General features: G+C 44.0%; 1 protein-coding gene across 1 annotated transcript in view; it reads right to left on the bottom strand.

Moving 5' to 3' along the window:
* LOC143766340 (uncharacterized) overlaps window positions 1-18,136 on the bottom strand; it is a 393,805-nt gene that overhangs the window by 289,758 nt on the left and 85,911 nt on the right. The window lies entirely within an intron of this gene.

The following is an 18,136-nucleotide window of genomic DNA, read 5'->3' as shown; positions in this document are numbered from 1 at the left end:
TAACACAGCCCACACAGTGTATAACACAGCCCACGCAGTGTATAACACAGCCCACGCAGTGTATAACACAGCCCACGCAGTGTATAACACAGCCCACGCAGTGTATAACACAGCCCACGTAGTATATAACACAGCCAGGCAGTATATACCACAGCCCACGTAGTATATAACACAGCCCACGCAGTATTTAACACAGCCCACGTAGAATATAACAGAGCCCACGTAATATATAGCAGTATGGGCACCATATCCCTGTTAAAAAAAATAATTAAAATAAAAAATAGTTATATACTCACCCTCCGGCGTCCACCGAAGCTGTCCCGATGCGCGCGATGCTGCCGCCAGCTTCCGTGCATCACTGGGAACGGAAGCTGGCGGCAGCATCGCGCGTATCAGTGGACGGCGGAAGGTGAGAATAGCACAATTTTTTATTTTTTTAATTATTTTTAACATTATATCTTTTTACTATTGATGCTGCATAGGCAGTATCGATAGTGAAAAGTTGGTCCGGGATGGGGCGACACACTGCCACTAACAGCTCCGCACACACACACAGCTCCACACACATACAGCGCCATACACACACACACACATACAGCTCCACAAGCATACAGCGCCACACACACAGCTCTGCACAAACACACATACAGCTCTGCACACACATACAGCACCGCAGACACACACATGCATACAGCTCCACACACAAACACACCCAGCTCCGCACACAAACACACAGCTCCGCACACAAACACACATACAGCTCCGCTGCCCGCACAAACACACATACAGCCCCACACACATACAGCACCGCACAGACACACATACAGCTCCGCTGCCCGCGCACACACACACATATAGCTCCGCTGCCCGCGCACACACACACACATATAGCTCCGCTGCCCGCACACACACACAGACCCACACACATACAGCTCCGCACACACACACATACAGCACCGCACAGACACACACATACATACAGCTCCGCACACACAGAGCTCCACACACACACACACAGCTCCGCTGCCCGCACACACACAAACACATACAGCCCCACACAGATATAGCTCCGCACACACAAACACATACAGCACCACACAGACACACACATACATTCAGCTCCGCACCCACAGAGCGCCGCACACACACATACAGCACCACACAGACACACACATACATACACATACATACATACAACTCCGCGCGCACACACACATACAGCTCCGCTGCCCGTGCACACATGCCCATACAGCTCTGCTGCCCGCACACACGCACATACAGCACCACACAGACACACACATACAGCTCCGCTCCGCACACACAGAGGTCCGCACACACACAGACGCACACATACATACAACTCCGCGCACACACACATACAGCTTCGCTGCCCGTGCACACATGCCCATACAGCTCCGCTGCCCGCACACACAGCACCACACAGACACACACATACAGCTCCGCTCCGCACACACAGAAGTCCGCACACACACAGACGCACACATACATACAACTCCGCGCACACACACATACAGCTCCGCTGCCCGTGCACACATGCCCATACAGCTCCACTGCCTGCACACACATGCCCATACAGCTCCGCTGCCCACACACACAGCACCACACAGACACACACATACAGCTTCGCTCCGCACACACAGAGGTCCGCACACACACAGACACACACACATACATACAACTCCGCGCACATACAGCTCCGCTGCCAGCACACACGCACATACAGCCCCACACACATACAGCTTTGCACGCACAGACACACACACACACACACACCTCTGCACACCAGCACTGGCAATGATTGCTCCCAGGACCCAGATAGAGTGAGTGAGGCTGTATTATACCCCACCCCCACCACTCACTCTCTGGGTCCGTCTGCCGGGAGCAAAGATCAAAGACATTAAACATTCAGGGCTGCTGTGTTTGCACGGCTCCTCCAGCCTCAGGCACTACAGGCAGAGATAAGGCTGAGGAATGTGAGGGAAGGGGTGAGCACCGTGAGGTGAGTCACAGACAGCCGTGCAGCAGGCAGCGCGCGAGCAGGAGCAAGGAGGATGACCATTGCAGAGACAGTACACTACTCACTGTGTATGTACTGCTCTACTGCGATTCCTCCAGGCCAGCAATGTGAGTCCAGGACAGGACCCAGGGTCGGGACACAGGGCGCCGCCCCTCCACCTCAGCAGTCACTCACATTCCGGCCGGGCAGGCACCAGACTGTGAGCAGGGGGTCACTGTGTCTCAGCAGGGGGAGTAGGGAGAGTCGGCACCAGCACCACGTGTTCTGGCTGCCGCTCTGCCGCCCCCTGTCTTCAGGAAGGGACGCGTCGCACAGGACTGGTATAAAAAAAAAAAAAAAAAGAGAAAAAAAAAAAACTTGCTCAGGTGCCGCCCCCCCCGCCTGTCCCCGCCCTAGGCACGTGCCCTCAAGTGCCTAGTGGCAAATACGGCCCTGTCTGAGAGTCCTTCATGTGTTTTTAGCAAACTCTATGCGGGCTTTAATATGTATTGCACTGAGGAGAGGCTTCTGTTGGGCCACTCTGCCATAAAGGCCCAACTGGTGGAGGGCTGCAGTGATAGTTGACTTTGTGGAACTTTCTCCCATCTCCCTACTTCATCTCTGGAGCTCAGCCACAGTGATCTTGGGTTTCTTCTTTACCTCTCTCACCAAAGCTCTTCTCCCACGATTGCTCAGTTAAGCTGACGGCCAGGTCTAGGAAGACTTCTGGTGGTCCCAAACTTCTTCTATTTAAGGATTATGGAGGCCACTGTGCTCTTTGGAACCTGAGTACTGCAGAAATTCTGTTGTAACCTTGGCCATATCTGTGCCTAGCCACAATTCCGTCTCTGAGCTCCTTGGCCAGTTCCTTTGACCTCATGATTCTCATTTGGTTTGACATGCACTGTGCGCTGTGAGGTCTTATATAGATAGGTGTTTGCCTTTCCAAATCAAGTCCTATCACTTTAATTAAACACAGCTGGACTCCAATGAAGGAGTAGAACCATCTCAAGGAGGATCACAAGGAAATGGACAGCATGTGACTTAAATGAGTCTGTGAGCAAAGGGTCTGAATACTTATGACCATGTGATATTTCAATTTTTCTTTTTTAATAAATTTGCAAAAATTTCTACATTTATGTTTTTTTCAGTTAAGATGGGGTGCAGAGTGCACAATAATGAGAAAAAAATAAACTTTTTTGAATTTACCCAATGGCTGCAATGAAACAAAGAGTGAAAAATTTAAAGGGGGTCTGAATACTTTCCTTACCCACGGTATATTGTAGTGCAGCACTCCCTGTACGTGTTGGGGGACACTCGCTTGTCAACAGGATTAAGGCGCACAGGAACGATTTCTCACAGAAACAGTCTATTTGGTTTATTTTGGCATCATAAACTGCACCATGAATAGTCCATTACTTAACATCAACGGAACATAATAAGGCACCACCAGTCTGTTCCAATAGCAGATACTTGTCTGCCCTTACTACAACCCCCTTGTCTGAGGATACCTTCCTGGAGCTCCATTCCACACACTGACTCCTTGTCAGTCCTGGCTTCTAGGGAAGCTGCTTTACTGGGATCACTGTCACAAAAGATGCCTTGAGACAAGGGCAGTAAAATAAAGAACTTGGTACTCAACTTAGTATGTCATTGCAAAAGGATTTTTTATTATTTTTGCAGTCTGTAAACGTTTCAGTCTTATCAAGACCTTCATCAGTCCGACTGCTTGTCACAGAAAGAATATGGTGTAAAATTATATACACGGGATTGGAGTAATGAGCTCCTCAAAATGTTTTTGGAGTTCGGTAAAGGAGTTAGTCCTATCAGAATTCACGTGTAGAGAATAGGTATAACTGCAGAAAGATAGCACATGGTAGACTTTATTGGGTTGCAGTCTTAGTACTGGCATAGAATGTTCCCATAATAGGATCACAGTCCTGGTGCCACAGGGGCTTAATGTGCTCCGTATAAAGGGTCCCTGCTGTGGAAATCAGGTGAGGGCACACCTCGACCTATATATGTCTGTCCTCCAGGGGCTGCAGTGGTGGTCAGGGGTTAATGTGTATCAAAGAGACGCGGTATCCACCGCTCGTCTGGATACCCCATTTCTTAATACCGTGTATTGCCCCCCTCTAACATCAATGACAGCATGAAGTCTTTAGTCGTAATTGTGGATGAGGTTCTTTATTTTTTCAGATGGTAAAGCTGCCCATTCTTCCTGGCAAAAAGCTTCCAGTTCCTGTAAATACCTGGGCTGTCTAGCATGAACTGTATGCTTGAGATCTCCCGATTGAGGTCAGCAGATGGCCACACCAGAACCTTCACTTTGTTCTGCTGTAGCCAATGACAGGTTGACTTGGCCTTGTGTTTTGGATCATTATCATGTTGGAACGTCCAAATACGTCTCATACGCAGCTTCCGAGCTGATGATTTCAAATTTGCCTCCAATATTTGCTGATAATGTGCTATATTCATCTTTCCTTCGGCTTTGACCAAGTTTCCTGTGTCCTGTTGTAGCTCACATATCCCCAAAACATCAGCAATCCACCTCCGTGCTTTACAGTAGGAATGGTGTTCCTTTCATCATAGGCCTTGTTGACCTCTCTCCAAATGTAACATTTTTAGTTGTGGGCAAAAAGATAAATTTTGGTATCATCACTTCAAATTATCTTGTTCCAGAAGTTTTTAGGCTTGTCTTTGCGCTGTTTTGCATATTGTAGGCCAGATACTTTGTGGAATTTGCGCAGCAGTGGCTTTCTTCTGGCAACTCGACCATGCAGCCCATTTTTCTTCAAGTGCCTCCTTATTGTGCATTGAAACAGCCACACCGCTAGTTTTCAGAAAGTCCAGTATTTCAGCTGATGTTATTTGTGGGTTTTTCTTTGCATCCTGAACAATTTTCCTGGCAGATATGGACGCAATTTTTATTGGTCTACCTGATCATGGTTTTGTTTTTTTTACAGAGCCCCTGATTATCAATTTGTTAATCACAGTTTGAACGCTGCTGACTGGCATTATCAATTCCTTGGATATCTTTTTGTATCCTTTTACTGTTTTATACAGTTCAGCTACCTTTTCCCGTAGATCTGCGATGGCTGCTAGGGCCGCAGGGTGCTCGGTCCGGGTCGGCAGTTCTTCTGGGGTTGTTACGGCAGCAGTGACCCAGTCTGTGGCCCTTGGGAGACCGCTTGGGCCGATGCTGATGCAGCTGAGATGGCTCTGCTCCCCACAGGTGAAGCAGGGCCCCAGGGATACCGGTATAATTTTGTAAGGGATCGTGAACGTTGGGGGGCAGGACTGAGGGTGCGGGAAATGACTGGAGGACAGAAGGACTGTAGTCTTCTTTACCTTTACTTGGTAGCTGAAGGTTGAATCCGGGGCACGGGTAAAAAGTGATGATGGGGTCCGGGCAGCCTGGAAGCAACTTAGGATCCACCTAGCCAGGTGGGTTCAGAGGCCTTCCTGCTGCGCTCTCTTAGGTCCTTGCTGCTTAAAGCTCTGCTCAAGTTCCTCTCCTGCGTGTTGCTTCTAACCTGTATGGCAGACAGTGTGAGCCTATCATGAGCACTGCCTTCTCACTGGCAGCCCTAGGCTTTTGGTCTGCTGGGGTGCCTCCGGGTGTTCAGTATGGCCAGGTAGCTTGCAGTCTCCTGCCCTCCAGATTTAGCTCTCCAGGCGTACAGCACCCACACAGCCAAGGACTCTGGCATCCTCTTTGTCAGTGCTCTGTTCTGGAGTGAGCTTAGCTACAGCTCCACTCCCCAGGTTCTCTAAATCTGCTCTCCTTTCACTCTCAGACTTAACTCAAACTACACTAACTCCACCTCCAGGCCAGAACTTATAGGGAAGCTCCCCTGAAACCAGGTGTTAGAGCTTCCCCTTCTGGTCTGAAGTAAGGAAAAGTGTTGGATGCTAGTGTTACCTGGTAAGGGGACCCCTCCTTGCTTCCAGGCATGACATCACCCCAATGATTCCCGGATTCCTGGTGTGCCACAGATCCATAGATAATTCTTTTGCTTTCCCCATGACTCACAATCCAGAAACATCAGTAGCTGGATGAAAGATGCAAGAGTCAGTCTGGATCCCAGAAACTCAGCTTTTATGCACACACATTGATCACAAGCAAACAGGTCATAGGTGAGGATGTTACCTTTAGTAGCCATTCAAACCCATTTGTCTCAATTTCTGTGCATGTTATCAGGCCAAAATCACCAGGGCATGTAAACTTTTGATCAAGGTCCTTTGGATGTTTTGGGTTGTCATTATGATTTATAAAGAGAAAGCACAGTAGTTTGTCAATAAATGGCTTCACCCAACCACTAACCATGAGTGGAGAAAAGTTTTGGTGCTATCATTCATATTCTGAAAGAAGGCCAAGAAAGCAAACATTCTGCCGGGATATGTAAACTTTTGAGCACAACTGTATATACCGTAAATTAATAGTTTATTTTGAATTACATTAATAAGAGGTTATTAATCAAATCCTGGTTTGAAATGAAAATTCTAAGGAAAAATAAAAGATTAAATATCAAATTCATACAGAAACAAAACAATTGAAATAAAATATATATATTGAGGTGCTTCTCACAAAATTAGAATATCATCAAAAAGTTAATTTATTTCAGTTCTTCAATACAAGAAGTGAAACTTCTATATTACATAGTCATTACAGAGTGATCTATTTCAAGTGTTCTGTTGATGATTATGGCTTACAGCCAATGAAAACCCAAAAGTCATTATCTCAGTAACTTAGAATCATTAACAAAAAACATCTGCAAATGCTTCCTAAGCATTTACATAGGTCTCTTAGCCTGTTTCAATAGGCTCCATATTCATGGGGAAGACTGCTGACTTGACAGATGTCCAGAAGGCAGTCATTGACACATTACATAGGGAAATATATTTTGCTTTTCATTTGGAAATCAAGATCCCAAAGTCTGGAGGAAGAGTGGAGAGGTACACAATCCAAGCTGCTTGAGGTCTAGTGTGAAGTTTCCACAATCAGTGATGGTTTGGGGAGCCATGTCATCTGTTGTTGTAGGTTCACTATGTTTTATCAAGACCAAAGTCAGTGCAGCCATTGACCAGGACATTTTAGAGGACTTCATGCTTCCCTCTGCCGACAAGCTTTTTGGAGATGGAAATTTCATTCTCCAGCAGGACTTGGCACCTGTCCACACTGCCAAAAGTACCAATACCTGGTTTACAAACAACAGTATCACTGTACTTGGTAGACCAGCAAACTCACCTGGTATTGTCAAGAGGGATATGAGAAACACCAGAACCAACAATGCAAACAAGCTGAAGACTGCTATCAAAGCAACCTGGGCTTCCTTTACACTTCAGCAGTACCACAAGCTGATCGCCTCCATGCCACACCGCATTGATGCAGTATTTGATGCAAAAGGAACGCCGGACAAGTATTTAGTGCATTTTCTGAACATGCATTTCAGTAGGACAACATTTTGGATTTTAAAATCATTTTTCAAGCTGGTGTTATAAAATATTCTAATTTACTGAGATAATGACTTTTGGGTTTTCATTGGCTGTAGGTCATAGTCATCAACATTAACAGAAATAAACACTTCAACTCTGTTTGTAATGACTCTATACACTCCCTGACAGACGTTATGTCGCTTATCCATGTTATGAAAATAAAAGCTTATAACCTGACATTAAATTCATCCATTGGTTGTATAAATTATTCTTTTCAAAGCTGAAACCCTCCGAAATGTGGTTTAGGTTAAGAAAATAAATTGGCATCAATGCAGAAATATTGATCATCATGGTCAGAATAGAATGGTCAGATTTTGGCAAGACAAAAGTTTTGTCGCCCACAGAAAGTAATGTGATATTCAAACAAATAATTAACTTAAAATACAAATATATGTTGCATAACATTGGTGAATGAAGTTGTAGTGCTATTAGAGTCATATTTCATATTTTGTGTGACTTCCATGAGCTTGAAGGACTGCATCCATGCGGGTCAACAATGATTCATACAATTTATTAATGAAGTCATCAGGAATAGCAAAGAATGCAGTCGTACATGCCTCCCGGAGTTCATCTAGATTCTTTGGTTTTGTCTTCCAAGCTTCCTCTTTCATCCTACCCCAAACATGCTCAATTATGTTCATGTCTGGTGACTGGGCTGGCCAGTCCTTGAGCACCTTGATCTTTTTTGCCTGGAGGAACTTTGTTGTAGAGATGGAGGTATGAGATGGAGCACCATCCTGCTGCAGAATTTGACCCCTTTTATGATTTGGAATATAAGAGGTAGCTAATACTTCTTGATATTTTAGGCTATTGATATTGCCTTTCACCTTGCAAATGTTTCGCACACCCCCATACTGAATGTAACCCCAGACCATGATCTTTCCATCACCAAATTTAACTGTTTTCTGGGTGTATTTTGGATCCATACGGACTCCAGTAGGTCTCCTTCAGTATTTGCGGCGGCTGTGGTGTAATTCTACTGAAGATTCATCAGAGAAATCCACCTTCTGCCACTTTTCCAGCATCCATCTGTTTAGCAGGCTGTGTTACAAATGCAAATGCCACACAGTTTTTTATTTGCCTTTTGTTTAGTGCTGGCTTCTGGGCACTGATTCGACCATGGAGGCCATTTCGAGACAGAATCCTACAAACTGTTCTAGTTGACACAGGGACTTGAGGTGACCAGGCCTGTTGGAGCTCTGCTGCAGTGGAAGAGGGGCTTGCTTTGGATTTCTAACCAACAAACATTCTTCCTGAGCAGTTATCTTGCAGGGTCTGCCGGACCAGGGCTTGTGAAACACATCTCCAGTCTCTTCAAATCTTTTTTTAGTTATTTGTACTTGACGCTGAGACACATTAAAGGTGCCAGCAACCTCTGCAGTGGATCTGGTCTTCAGCCTCTTGATAATCCAGGTACTGGTCGCAGGGTGGATTTTTGGCATGTTGTCAAAGCTCAAGTTGCAGTTCAAGTGAAGGTCTGGGGTGCTGGGTTTCTTTTTATACACACGCACTAATTAACTGATCATTTACTGAGCCCAGGTGAGGATTTAAACTAGGACAGGGTGCATTATATGACCAGGAGACAAAACTTTTGTCTTGCCAAAATCTGACCATTCTGTGTTCATTAACTGATCAATATTTCAGCATTGATGCCAATTTATTTTCTTAACCTAAACCACATTTTGGAGGGTTTCAGCTCTCAAAAGAATAATGTATACAACCAATGGATAAGGTTAACGTCAGGTTATAACCTTTTATTTACATAACATGGATAATCGACATAACTTTTATCAGGGAGTATATAATGAGTTTCACTTTTTTTTTGTTACAGAGAAGGAAATAAGTATTTGATCCCTTGCTGATTTTGTAACATTTTAATTTTAAGGGTAGGTTAATTTTAACATTGAGAGATAGAATATCAAAAATTTAACTAAATTATAGAAATTTATTTGCATTTTGCAGTCAGAAATAAGTATTTGATCCCCCGGTGAAGTAGTTCTGTGCCCTTAGCAGAGAAACACCCCCAAAACATAATGTTTCCACTTCCATGCTTGACAGTGGGAAAGGTGCTCTTTGGGTGATAGGCAGCATTTCTCTTTCTCCAAACATGGCGAGTTGAGTTAATGCCAAAGAGCTCAATTTTTGTTTCATCTGACCACAATACCTTCTCCCAATTACTCACAGAATCATCCAGGTTTTCAATGGCAAACTTCAGAAGGGCCTGCACATGTGCCTTCTTGAGCAGGGGAACCTTACAGGTCCCAGCTGCCTTGAGATCATTAACGAGTTCCCCCCATGTAGTTTTAGACTTATCTCTCACCTTCCTCATGATCAAGGATACCCCACGAAGTGAAATTTTGCATGGTGCCCCAGATCGATGTCGATTGACAGTCATTTTGTATTTCTTCCATATTCTTACTATTGCACCAATAGTTGTCTCCTTCTCACCCAGCATCTTACTTATGGTTTTGTAGCCCATTCCAGCTTTGTGCAGGTCTGTGATCTTGTTCCTCACATCCTTATAAAGCTCTTTGGTCTTGCCCATGTTGTAGAGGTTAGAGTCCGACTGATTAATTGAGTCTGTGGATAAGAGTCTTTTGTAAAGGTGGCTTTGTAAGACAGCTGTCTTTAATGCAGGTAACAAGTTGATTAGGAGCGTCTAACTGGTCTTTAGGAGCCAGAACTCTTAATGGTTGTTAGAGGATCAAATACTTATTTCACATTGCAAAATGCAAATACATTTATGTAATTTATACAGTGTGATTTTCTGGATTTTATTTTTGATATTCTATTTCTCAATGTTAAAATTAACCTACCCTTACAATTTTAGGCTGTGCATTTCTTTGTCAGTGGGCAAACTTACAAAATCAGCAAAGGATCAAATATTTATTTCCTCCACTGTATGTGAGATAGGAAGCATTAGAGGTGGACGTATGCAAGGTAGGAAGTGTCAGAAGTGGACTTATGTGAGGTAGGAAGTGTCAGAGGTTGGCTTACTGTATTTGAGGTAGGAAGCGTTAGAAAAGGTCGTATCTGAGGTAGGAAGCATCACAGGTGGATGTATGTGAGGTAGGAAATGTCAGAAGTGGACATACAGTATGTGAGGTAGGAAATGTCAGAGGTGGATGTATATGAAGGAGGAAATGTCAGTGGTGGATGTATGTAAGGTAGAAAATGTCAGAGGTGGATGTTTGTGAGGTAGGAAATATCAGAGGTGGAAGTATGTGAGGTAGGAAATGTCAGATGTGGAAGTAAGTGAGGTAGGAAATGTCAGAGGTGGACGTACAGTATGTGAGGTAGGAAATGTAAGAGGTGAATGTATGTGAGGTAGGAAATGTCAGCGGTGGATGTATGTAAGGCAGGCAGGACATGTCAGAGGTAGATGTATGTGAGGTAGGAAATGTCAGAGGTGACTGTATGTGAGGTAGGAAATGTCTGAAGTTGACGTATGTGAGGTAGGAAGCTTCAGAGGTGAACTATTGTGAGGTAGGAAATGTTAGAGATGGACGTTTGTGAGGTAGGAAGCGTCAGAGGTGGACGTATCTGAGGTAGGAACGTCAGAGGTGGATATATGTGAGGTAGGAAATGTCAGAGGTGGACATATGTGAGGTAGGAAATGTCAGAGGTGAACATATGTGAGGAAGGAAATGTCAGAGGTGGATGTATGTGAGGTAGGAAATGTCAGAGGTGGACGTATGTATGTGACATAGGAAATGTCAGAGGTGGACGTATGTGAGGTAGAAAATGTCAGAGGTGGATGTATGGGAGTTAAGAAATGTCAGAGGTGGATGTATGTGAAGTAGGAAATGTCAGAGGTGGACGCATGTGAGGTAGGAAATGTCAGAGGTGGATGTATGGGAGGTAAGAAATGTCAGAGGTGGATGTATGTGAAGTAGGAAATGTCAGAGGTGGATGTATGTGAAGTAGGAAAAGTCAAAGGTGGACGTATGCAAGGTAGGAATGGTCAGAGGTGGACGGATGTGAGGTAGGAATTGTCATGGGTGGATGCACCACAAAATAAAGTACAGAGAGTGATTGGTCAATCTGGCCCATGCCTCCCAACCGTCCCGGATCCAGCAGGGCAGTCCAGATTTTGAGAGTCTGCCCCGGCCGGGAGCTTACTTTTCCCATGGACAGTCACACAGGAGTGCAACCACTGTACCCTCTGGTCCTCTGCGCCACCCGCACACGACAGCCGTATACCCCGCTGCCCACACACCCCGCCGGCAGCCTCGCCTCACCAGGCAGTTAGTTGCCATAGCTACCGGCGTCTGGGCAGCGATACCCGCAGCACTTCCCGCCACTGGTAGACGTGCTGATGATGTCACATGTGTACGGTACATACCGGAGCAGATGAGCGGGACACAGAGGCTGGTAAAGTGTAGCATGTAATGGGCAGGCGGCGGAGTGACGTACTACTGGGGACCAAGATAATTGTACTGGACCTGCCCTGCTGCTCAGTGAGCGCTTCTGTCATGGTGGCCAAAGTCTTATGCCTATGTTATCCCATTCCATGTCTTCAGTGAGGAGGGAGTGACCGATCAGCAGACCGGTAATGCGGTACTGGGTGCAGTGTGGTGTGATGGCATTACAGAGCATTATGGTGGATGACTAGAGGGGCATTGCTGATTGGTGTAGGAGGCTCAGGTGGGCATTACAATGGGAGCCGGGCTGCTATAGTATCTTTATAGAATCTTTCTTCCTTTCCCCTCTTTCTTCCTGTTTCTTTCTCTCTCTGTTCTTTCTTTCCACTCTTTCTTTCCCTCTCTCTGTTCTGTCTTTCTCTCTCTGTTCTTTCTTTCTCTCTGCTTTTTCTTTCCCCTCTTTCTTTCTCTCTCTGTTCTTTCTTTCTCTCTTTATTCTTTCTTTCTCCTTTCTTTCTTTATTTCTCTGTTCTTTCTTTCTCTCTGTTCTTTCTTTCCCCTCTTTCTCTCTGTTCTTTCCTTCCCCTCTTTCTCTCTGTTCTTTCTTTCCCCTTTCTTTCTCTCTCTCTGTACTTTCTTTTCCTTCTTTCTTTCTCTGTTCTTTCTCTCCCCTCTTTCTTTCTTTCTATCTGTTCTTTGTTTCCCCTCTTTCTTTCTTTCTCTCTCTCTCTCTGTTTTGTTTCACCTCTTTTTTCCTCTCTCTGTTCTTTCTTTTCCCTCTTTCTTTCTCTCTCTGTTCTTTCTTTCCCCTCTTTCTTTCTCTGTTCTTTCTTTCCCCTTTCTTTCTTTCTCTCTCTGTTCTTTCTTTCCCCTCTTTTTTTTTTGTTTCTGTTCTTTCTTTCCCCCTTTTTTCTTTCCCTCTCTCTGTTCTTTCTTTTGCTCTGTTCTTTTTCTTTCCCCTCTTTCTCTCTCTGTTCTTTCTCTCTCTTCTTTTTTTTTCTCTCCCTGCTTTTTCTTTCCCCTCTTTCTTTCTTCTTTCTCTCTCTGTTCTTTCTTTCCCCTCTTTCTTTCTCTCTGTTTTCTTTCTCCTTTCTTTCTCTCTGTTCTTTCTTTTGCTCTCTGTTTTCTTTCCTCTCTTTATTTCCCTCTCTGTTCTTCCTTTGTCCCTCTGTTCTTTCTTTCTCTCTGTTCTTTCTTTTTTCTCTCTCTGTTCTTTCTTTCGCTCCCTGTTCTTTTTCTTTCAGGACTTTCTTTCTCTCTGTTCTTCCTTTCTCTCTCTGTTCTTTCTTTCTCTCTCTTCTTTCTTTCTCTCTCTATTCTTTCCCCGCTTTCTTTCTCTGTTCTTTCTTTCCCCTCTTTCTTTCTCTGTTCTTTCTTTCCTCTTTCTTTCTCTCTCTCTGTTCTTTATTTCCCCTTTTTTTCTTTCTCTGTTCTTTCTTTCCCTCTGTTCTTCCTTTCTCTCTCTGTTCTTTCTTTCTCTCTTCTTCCTTTCTCTCTCTCTTTTCTTTCTTTCTCTCTCTGTTCTTTCTTTCCCCTTTTTTTCTCTCTGTTTTCTTTCTCTTTCTCTGTTTCCAGTCTTTCTCTGTCTGTTTCTTTCTTTCCCCTCTTTCTTTCTCTCTCTGTTCTTTCTTCCGCTCTTTCTTTCTCTGTTCTTTCTTTCTTTTCCCTCTTTCTTTCTGTTTTCTTTCCCCTTTCTTTCTCTCTCTGTTCTTTCTGTCCCCTCTTTCTCTCTCTCTCTGTTCTTTCTTAACCCTCTTTCTTTGTCTCTGTTTTCTTTCACTCTCTGTTATTTTTCTTTCTGTTCTTCCTTTTCTTTCTCTCTGTTCTTTCTTTCTCCTTTCTTTTTCACTCTCTGTTCTTTCTTTCCCCTTTCTTTGTCTCTCTGTTCTTTCTTTCTTTCTCCTTTCTTTCTCTTTGTTCTTTCTTTTGCTCTCTGTTCTTTCTTTCCTCTTTCTTTCTCTCTCTGTTCTTCCTTTCTCTGTCTGCTCTTTCTTTCTCTCTCTGTTCTCTTTCTTTCTCTCCTTTCTTTTTTCTCTCTGTTCTTTCTTTCGCTCTCTGTTCTTTTTCTTTCCCGACTTTCTCTGTTCTTCCTTTCTCTCTCTGTTCTTTCTTTCTCTCTCTTTTCTTTCTCTCTCTGTTCTTTCTTTCCCCTCTTTCTTTCTGTCTATTCTTTCTTTTCCCTTTTTCTTTCTCTCTGTTCTTTCTTTCTCTCTCTCTGTTCTTTCTTTCCCCTCTTTCTTTCTCTCTCTCTGTTCTTTCTTTCTTTCTCTGTTCTTTGTTTTGTTCTGTTTTTCCTTTCTCTCTCTCTTTTCTTTCCCCTCTTTCTTTCTGTTCTTCCTTTCTCTCTCTGTTCTTTGTTTCCCCTCTTTCTTTCTCTCTGTTCTTTCGTTCTCCTTTCTTTCTCTCTGTTCTTTCTTTTGCTCTCTGTTCTTTCTTTCCCCTCTTTCTCTCTCTGTTCTTTCTTTCTCCTTTCTTTCTCTCTTTTGTTTCTTTTGCTCTCTGTTCTTTCTTTCCTCTTTCTTTCTCTTTGTTCTTCCTTTCTCTCTCTCTCTGTTCTTTCTTTCTCTCTGTTCTTTCTTTCTCTCTGTACTTTTCCTTTCTCTCTCTCTGTTGTTCTTTCTTTCTTTCTCTCCTTTCTTTCTTTTTTCTCTTTCTCTGTTCTTTCTTTTTTTCTTTTCCTCAGTACCAGTCAGTGTGCCCATAGTACCAGCCACTGTGCCCTCAGTACCAATTAGTGTGAACAGCAGTGCTAAATGGGTGCGATTGGGGCGTGGATATGGGTGTGACTAGTTGTGACATGGGGGTGGTCAGGGGCGTGGCCTAAAATTTGCCTTGCCGCGCCACGCTACGCGCGCCGCAGACTTTGTCCCTCTTTCCCTTCTTCAAAAGGTATGCTAGCCTGATGTAATGAAATAGCTCCTGGTTCTGAAGGATTTCCATAGAAATGAAGAAAAACAGTCAAGGAGGATAATCTGTGGAAGTGCGGATGCCCAGGCTGAAACCCCAACTCACGTCTCACTGACAATTCTTCCAAGGGGAAGATGCCGCTTATATAGGGTGTTTCTATATCCTCCATCATATATGTTCATACATTGCACATGCTTATCACTGCCCACAGCTCATTTATTAGCAAATTTTGCCTTATTTCTGATCACTTGATTATAATTATATATTTCATATTTTTTATTGGATTTTACACTTTGGCACTTTATGTTCAATCAACTTATACTACTATAAAACTCATATAAGCGGCCCCGCTTCGTTCATCTTGTACACATGCGGCTCCGCTCCATACACCTCTTACAAATGCAACTCCATTCACCTCGTACACACGCGGCTCTGCTCCGCGCACCTCGTACACATGCGGCACCACTCCGCGTACCTTGTACACACACGGCTCTGCTCCGTGCACCTCATACACATGTGGCTCCGCTCCGCGCACCTCGTACACACGTGGCTCCGCTCCGCGCACCTCGTACACACGTGGCTCCGCGCACCTCGAACACACACGGCTCCGCTCCATGCACCACCAGGGATTGAAGCTTGAGGAGGACAATTTGCAGATTCCAGGTGCCTTCTGGGAAAAGCAAAGAGTCTCTCTCAGCAAAAAGATAATTGGGTACAGCTGGGATCAGCTGCTTGGAAAGCATCGCCAAACCGCGCAAATTTTTGTCTCTAGGACATTATTGCAAGGAAACTTGGCTGATTGAGTAGATTACACAAGAAGGAAGACACCCAGCAAGTCAGAAGGATCTAGGAGCAACATAACAGATATGACAACCTACATAGTGAGCTGCAACATGTGCTACATGTTCACAGACCAACCAGAAGAAGAATTTAACTTCACCTGCCAAAAGTATAGACTACTGGCCCTTTTAGGAGAAAAGGTGCTGGGTCTGGAAGAAAGAATTGCAACTTTGAAACTCATCAAAGAAAATGAAGATTTCCTAGACAGAACAGAAGCGTCTCTACTGGTCACAGAAGATGAAAAGAGTGTCAGAGAACCTCCTAAAGCAGATGAGTGGAAGCATGTTACCAAAAGAAGCAAGAAAACCATGGAGATGTCACCAACCACATAACTGAGAAAACAATACCAAGGCCTTGTGGAGAACGATGATGGCACACCTAAGTATGTGGCATTACCAGCAAGCAAAGAAGAAAAGGGCACACAGCAACACACAGAAGTGACAACAAAGAGTACAGCCAAGAAGCGAAGAAGAGTGGTAGTGGTGGGAGACTCACTACTGAGAGGCACAGAAGCAGCCATCTGCAGACTGGACATAACCGCAAGAGAAGCATGCTGCCTCCCAAGTGCGAAGATCAAGAATGTGACCAATAGGATACCAAAGCTCTTCAGTTCCAAGGACGTCCACCCATTTCTTCTGATACATGTTGGCACCAATGACACAGCAAGGAAGGACCTACCGATAATCTGCAAGGACTTTGAAGAGTTGGGGAAGAAAGTAAAGGAACTGAATGGACAGGTAGTTTTGTCTTCTATCCTTCCAGTAGACGGGCATGGCACCAGGAGATGGAACCTGATCCTTGATGCGAGCAACTGGCTAAGGCGATGGTGCAGACTACAAGGATTCGAATTCCTGGACGACGGTGTGAATTACCTGTACAACGGACTCCTCGCCAGAGAAGGACTACAGCTCAACAAACCTGGGAAACACACATTCGCTACAAGACTCGCTACACTCATCAGGAGGGTGTTAAACCAGAAGAAGAGGGGACGGGAAGAAAAACGTTAGCCACGAACATAAAGCCAGAAAATATACTGATGAAGGATATGAGGTGCGGCAAAGAAGACCCAAGACAACATAGGAAGGGAGGTAAGAAAATTTCTAAAGCAATGCACAGGGAGGAGATTAGAACAAAACAAAATACTCTAAACTGCATGCTCGCAAACGCCAGAAGCCTGACAAACAAGATGGAAGAACTAGAAGCAGAAATATCTACAGGTGACTATGACATAGTGGGAATAACCGAGACATGGTTAGATGAAAGACTGGGCAGTTAACTTAAAGGGTTACAGTCTGTTTAGAAAGGATCATAAAAATCAGAGAGGAGGAGGGGTTTGTCTTTACTTAAAGTCTTGTCTAAAGTCCACTTTAAGGGAGGATATTAGTGAAGGGAATAAGGATGTTGAGTCCATATGGGTCGAAATACATGGAGGGAAAAATAGTAACAAAATTCTCATTGGGGTCTGTTACAAACCCCCAAATATAACAGAAATCATGGAAAGTCTACTACTAAGGGAGATAGATGAAGCTGCAACCCATAATGAGGTCCTGGTTATGGGGGACTTTAACTACCCACATATTAACTGGGAAACCGAGACCTGCGAAACCCATAAAGGCAACAGGTTTCTGCTAATAACCAAGAAATTATTATTAAAATTATTATCTTTCACAATTGGTGCAGAATCCAACCAGAGGAGCAGCACTTTTAGACCTAATACTATCTAATAGACCTGACAGAATAACAAATCTGCAGGTCGTCAGGTATCTAGGAAATAGCGACCACAATATTGTACAGTTTCACCTGTCTTTCGCTAGGGGGCCTTGTCAGGGAGTCACAAGAACCCTGAACTTTAGGAAGGCAAAGTGTGACCAGCTTAGAGATGCCCTTAATCTGGTTGACTGGGACAATGTCCTCAGAAATAAGAAGACAGATAATAAATGGGAAATATTTAAGAACATCCTAAATAGGCACTGTAAGCGGTTTATACCTTGTGGGAATAAAAGGACAAGAAATAGGAAAAACCATTGTGGCTAAACAAAGAAGTAAGTGGGCCAATTAACAGTAAAAAGAAAGCATTTAAACTACTAAAGCAGGATGGCACCATTGAAGCTCTAAAAAAACTATAGGGAGAAAAATACTTTATCTAAAAAACTAATTAAAGCTGCCAAAAAGGAAACGGAGAAGCACATTGCTAAGGAGAGAAAAAACTAATCCCAAACTTGTTTTCAACTATATCAATAATAAAAGAATCATAAGTGAAAGTTTAGGCCCCTTAAAAAATTGTGAGGAAAGAATGGTTGTAGATGACGAGGAAAAGGCTAACATATTAAACACCTTCTTCTCCACGGTATTCACGGTGGAAAATAAAATGCTAGGTGAAATGCCGAGAAATAAAGAAAACCCTATATTAAGGGTCACCAATCTAACCCAAGAAGAGGTGCGAAACCGGCTAAATAAGATTAAAATAGATAAATCTCCAGGTCCGGATGGCATACACCCACGAGTACTA

Source organism: Ranitomeya variabilis, chromosome 4 (assembly GCF_051348905.1).
Source record: "Ranitomeya variabilis isolate aRanVar5 chromosome 4, aRanVar5.hap1, whole genome shotgun sequence".
NCBI classification, from domain to species: Eukaryota; Metazoa; Chordata; class Amphibia; order Anura; family Dendrobatidae; genus Ranitomeya; species Ranitomeya variabilis.
Note: the sequence above shows the minus strand (reverse complement) of the source record. Positions and strands in the feature narration are given on the sequence as shown.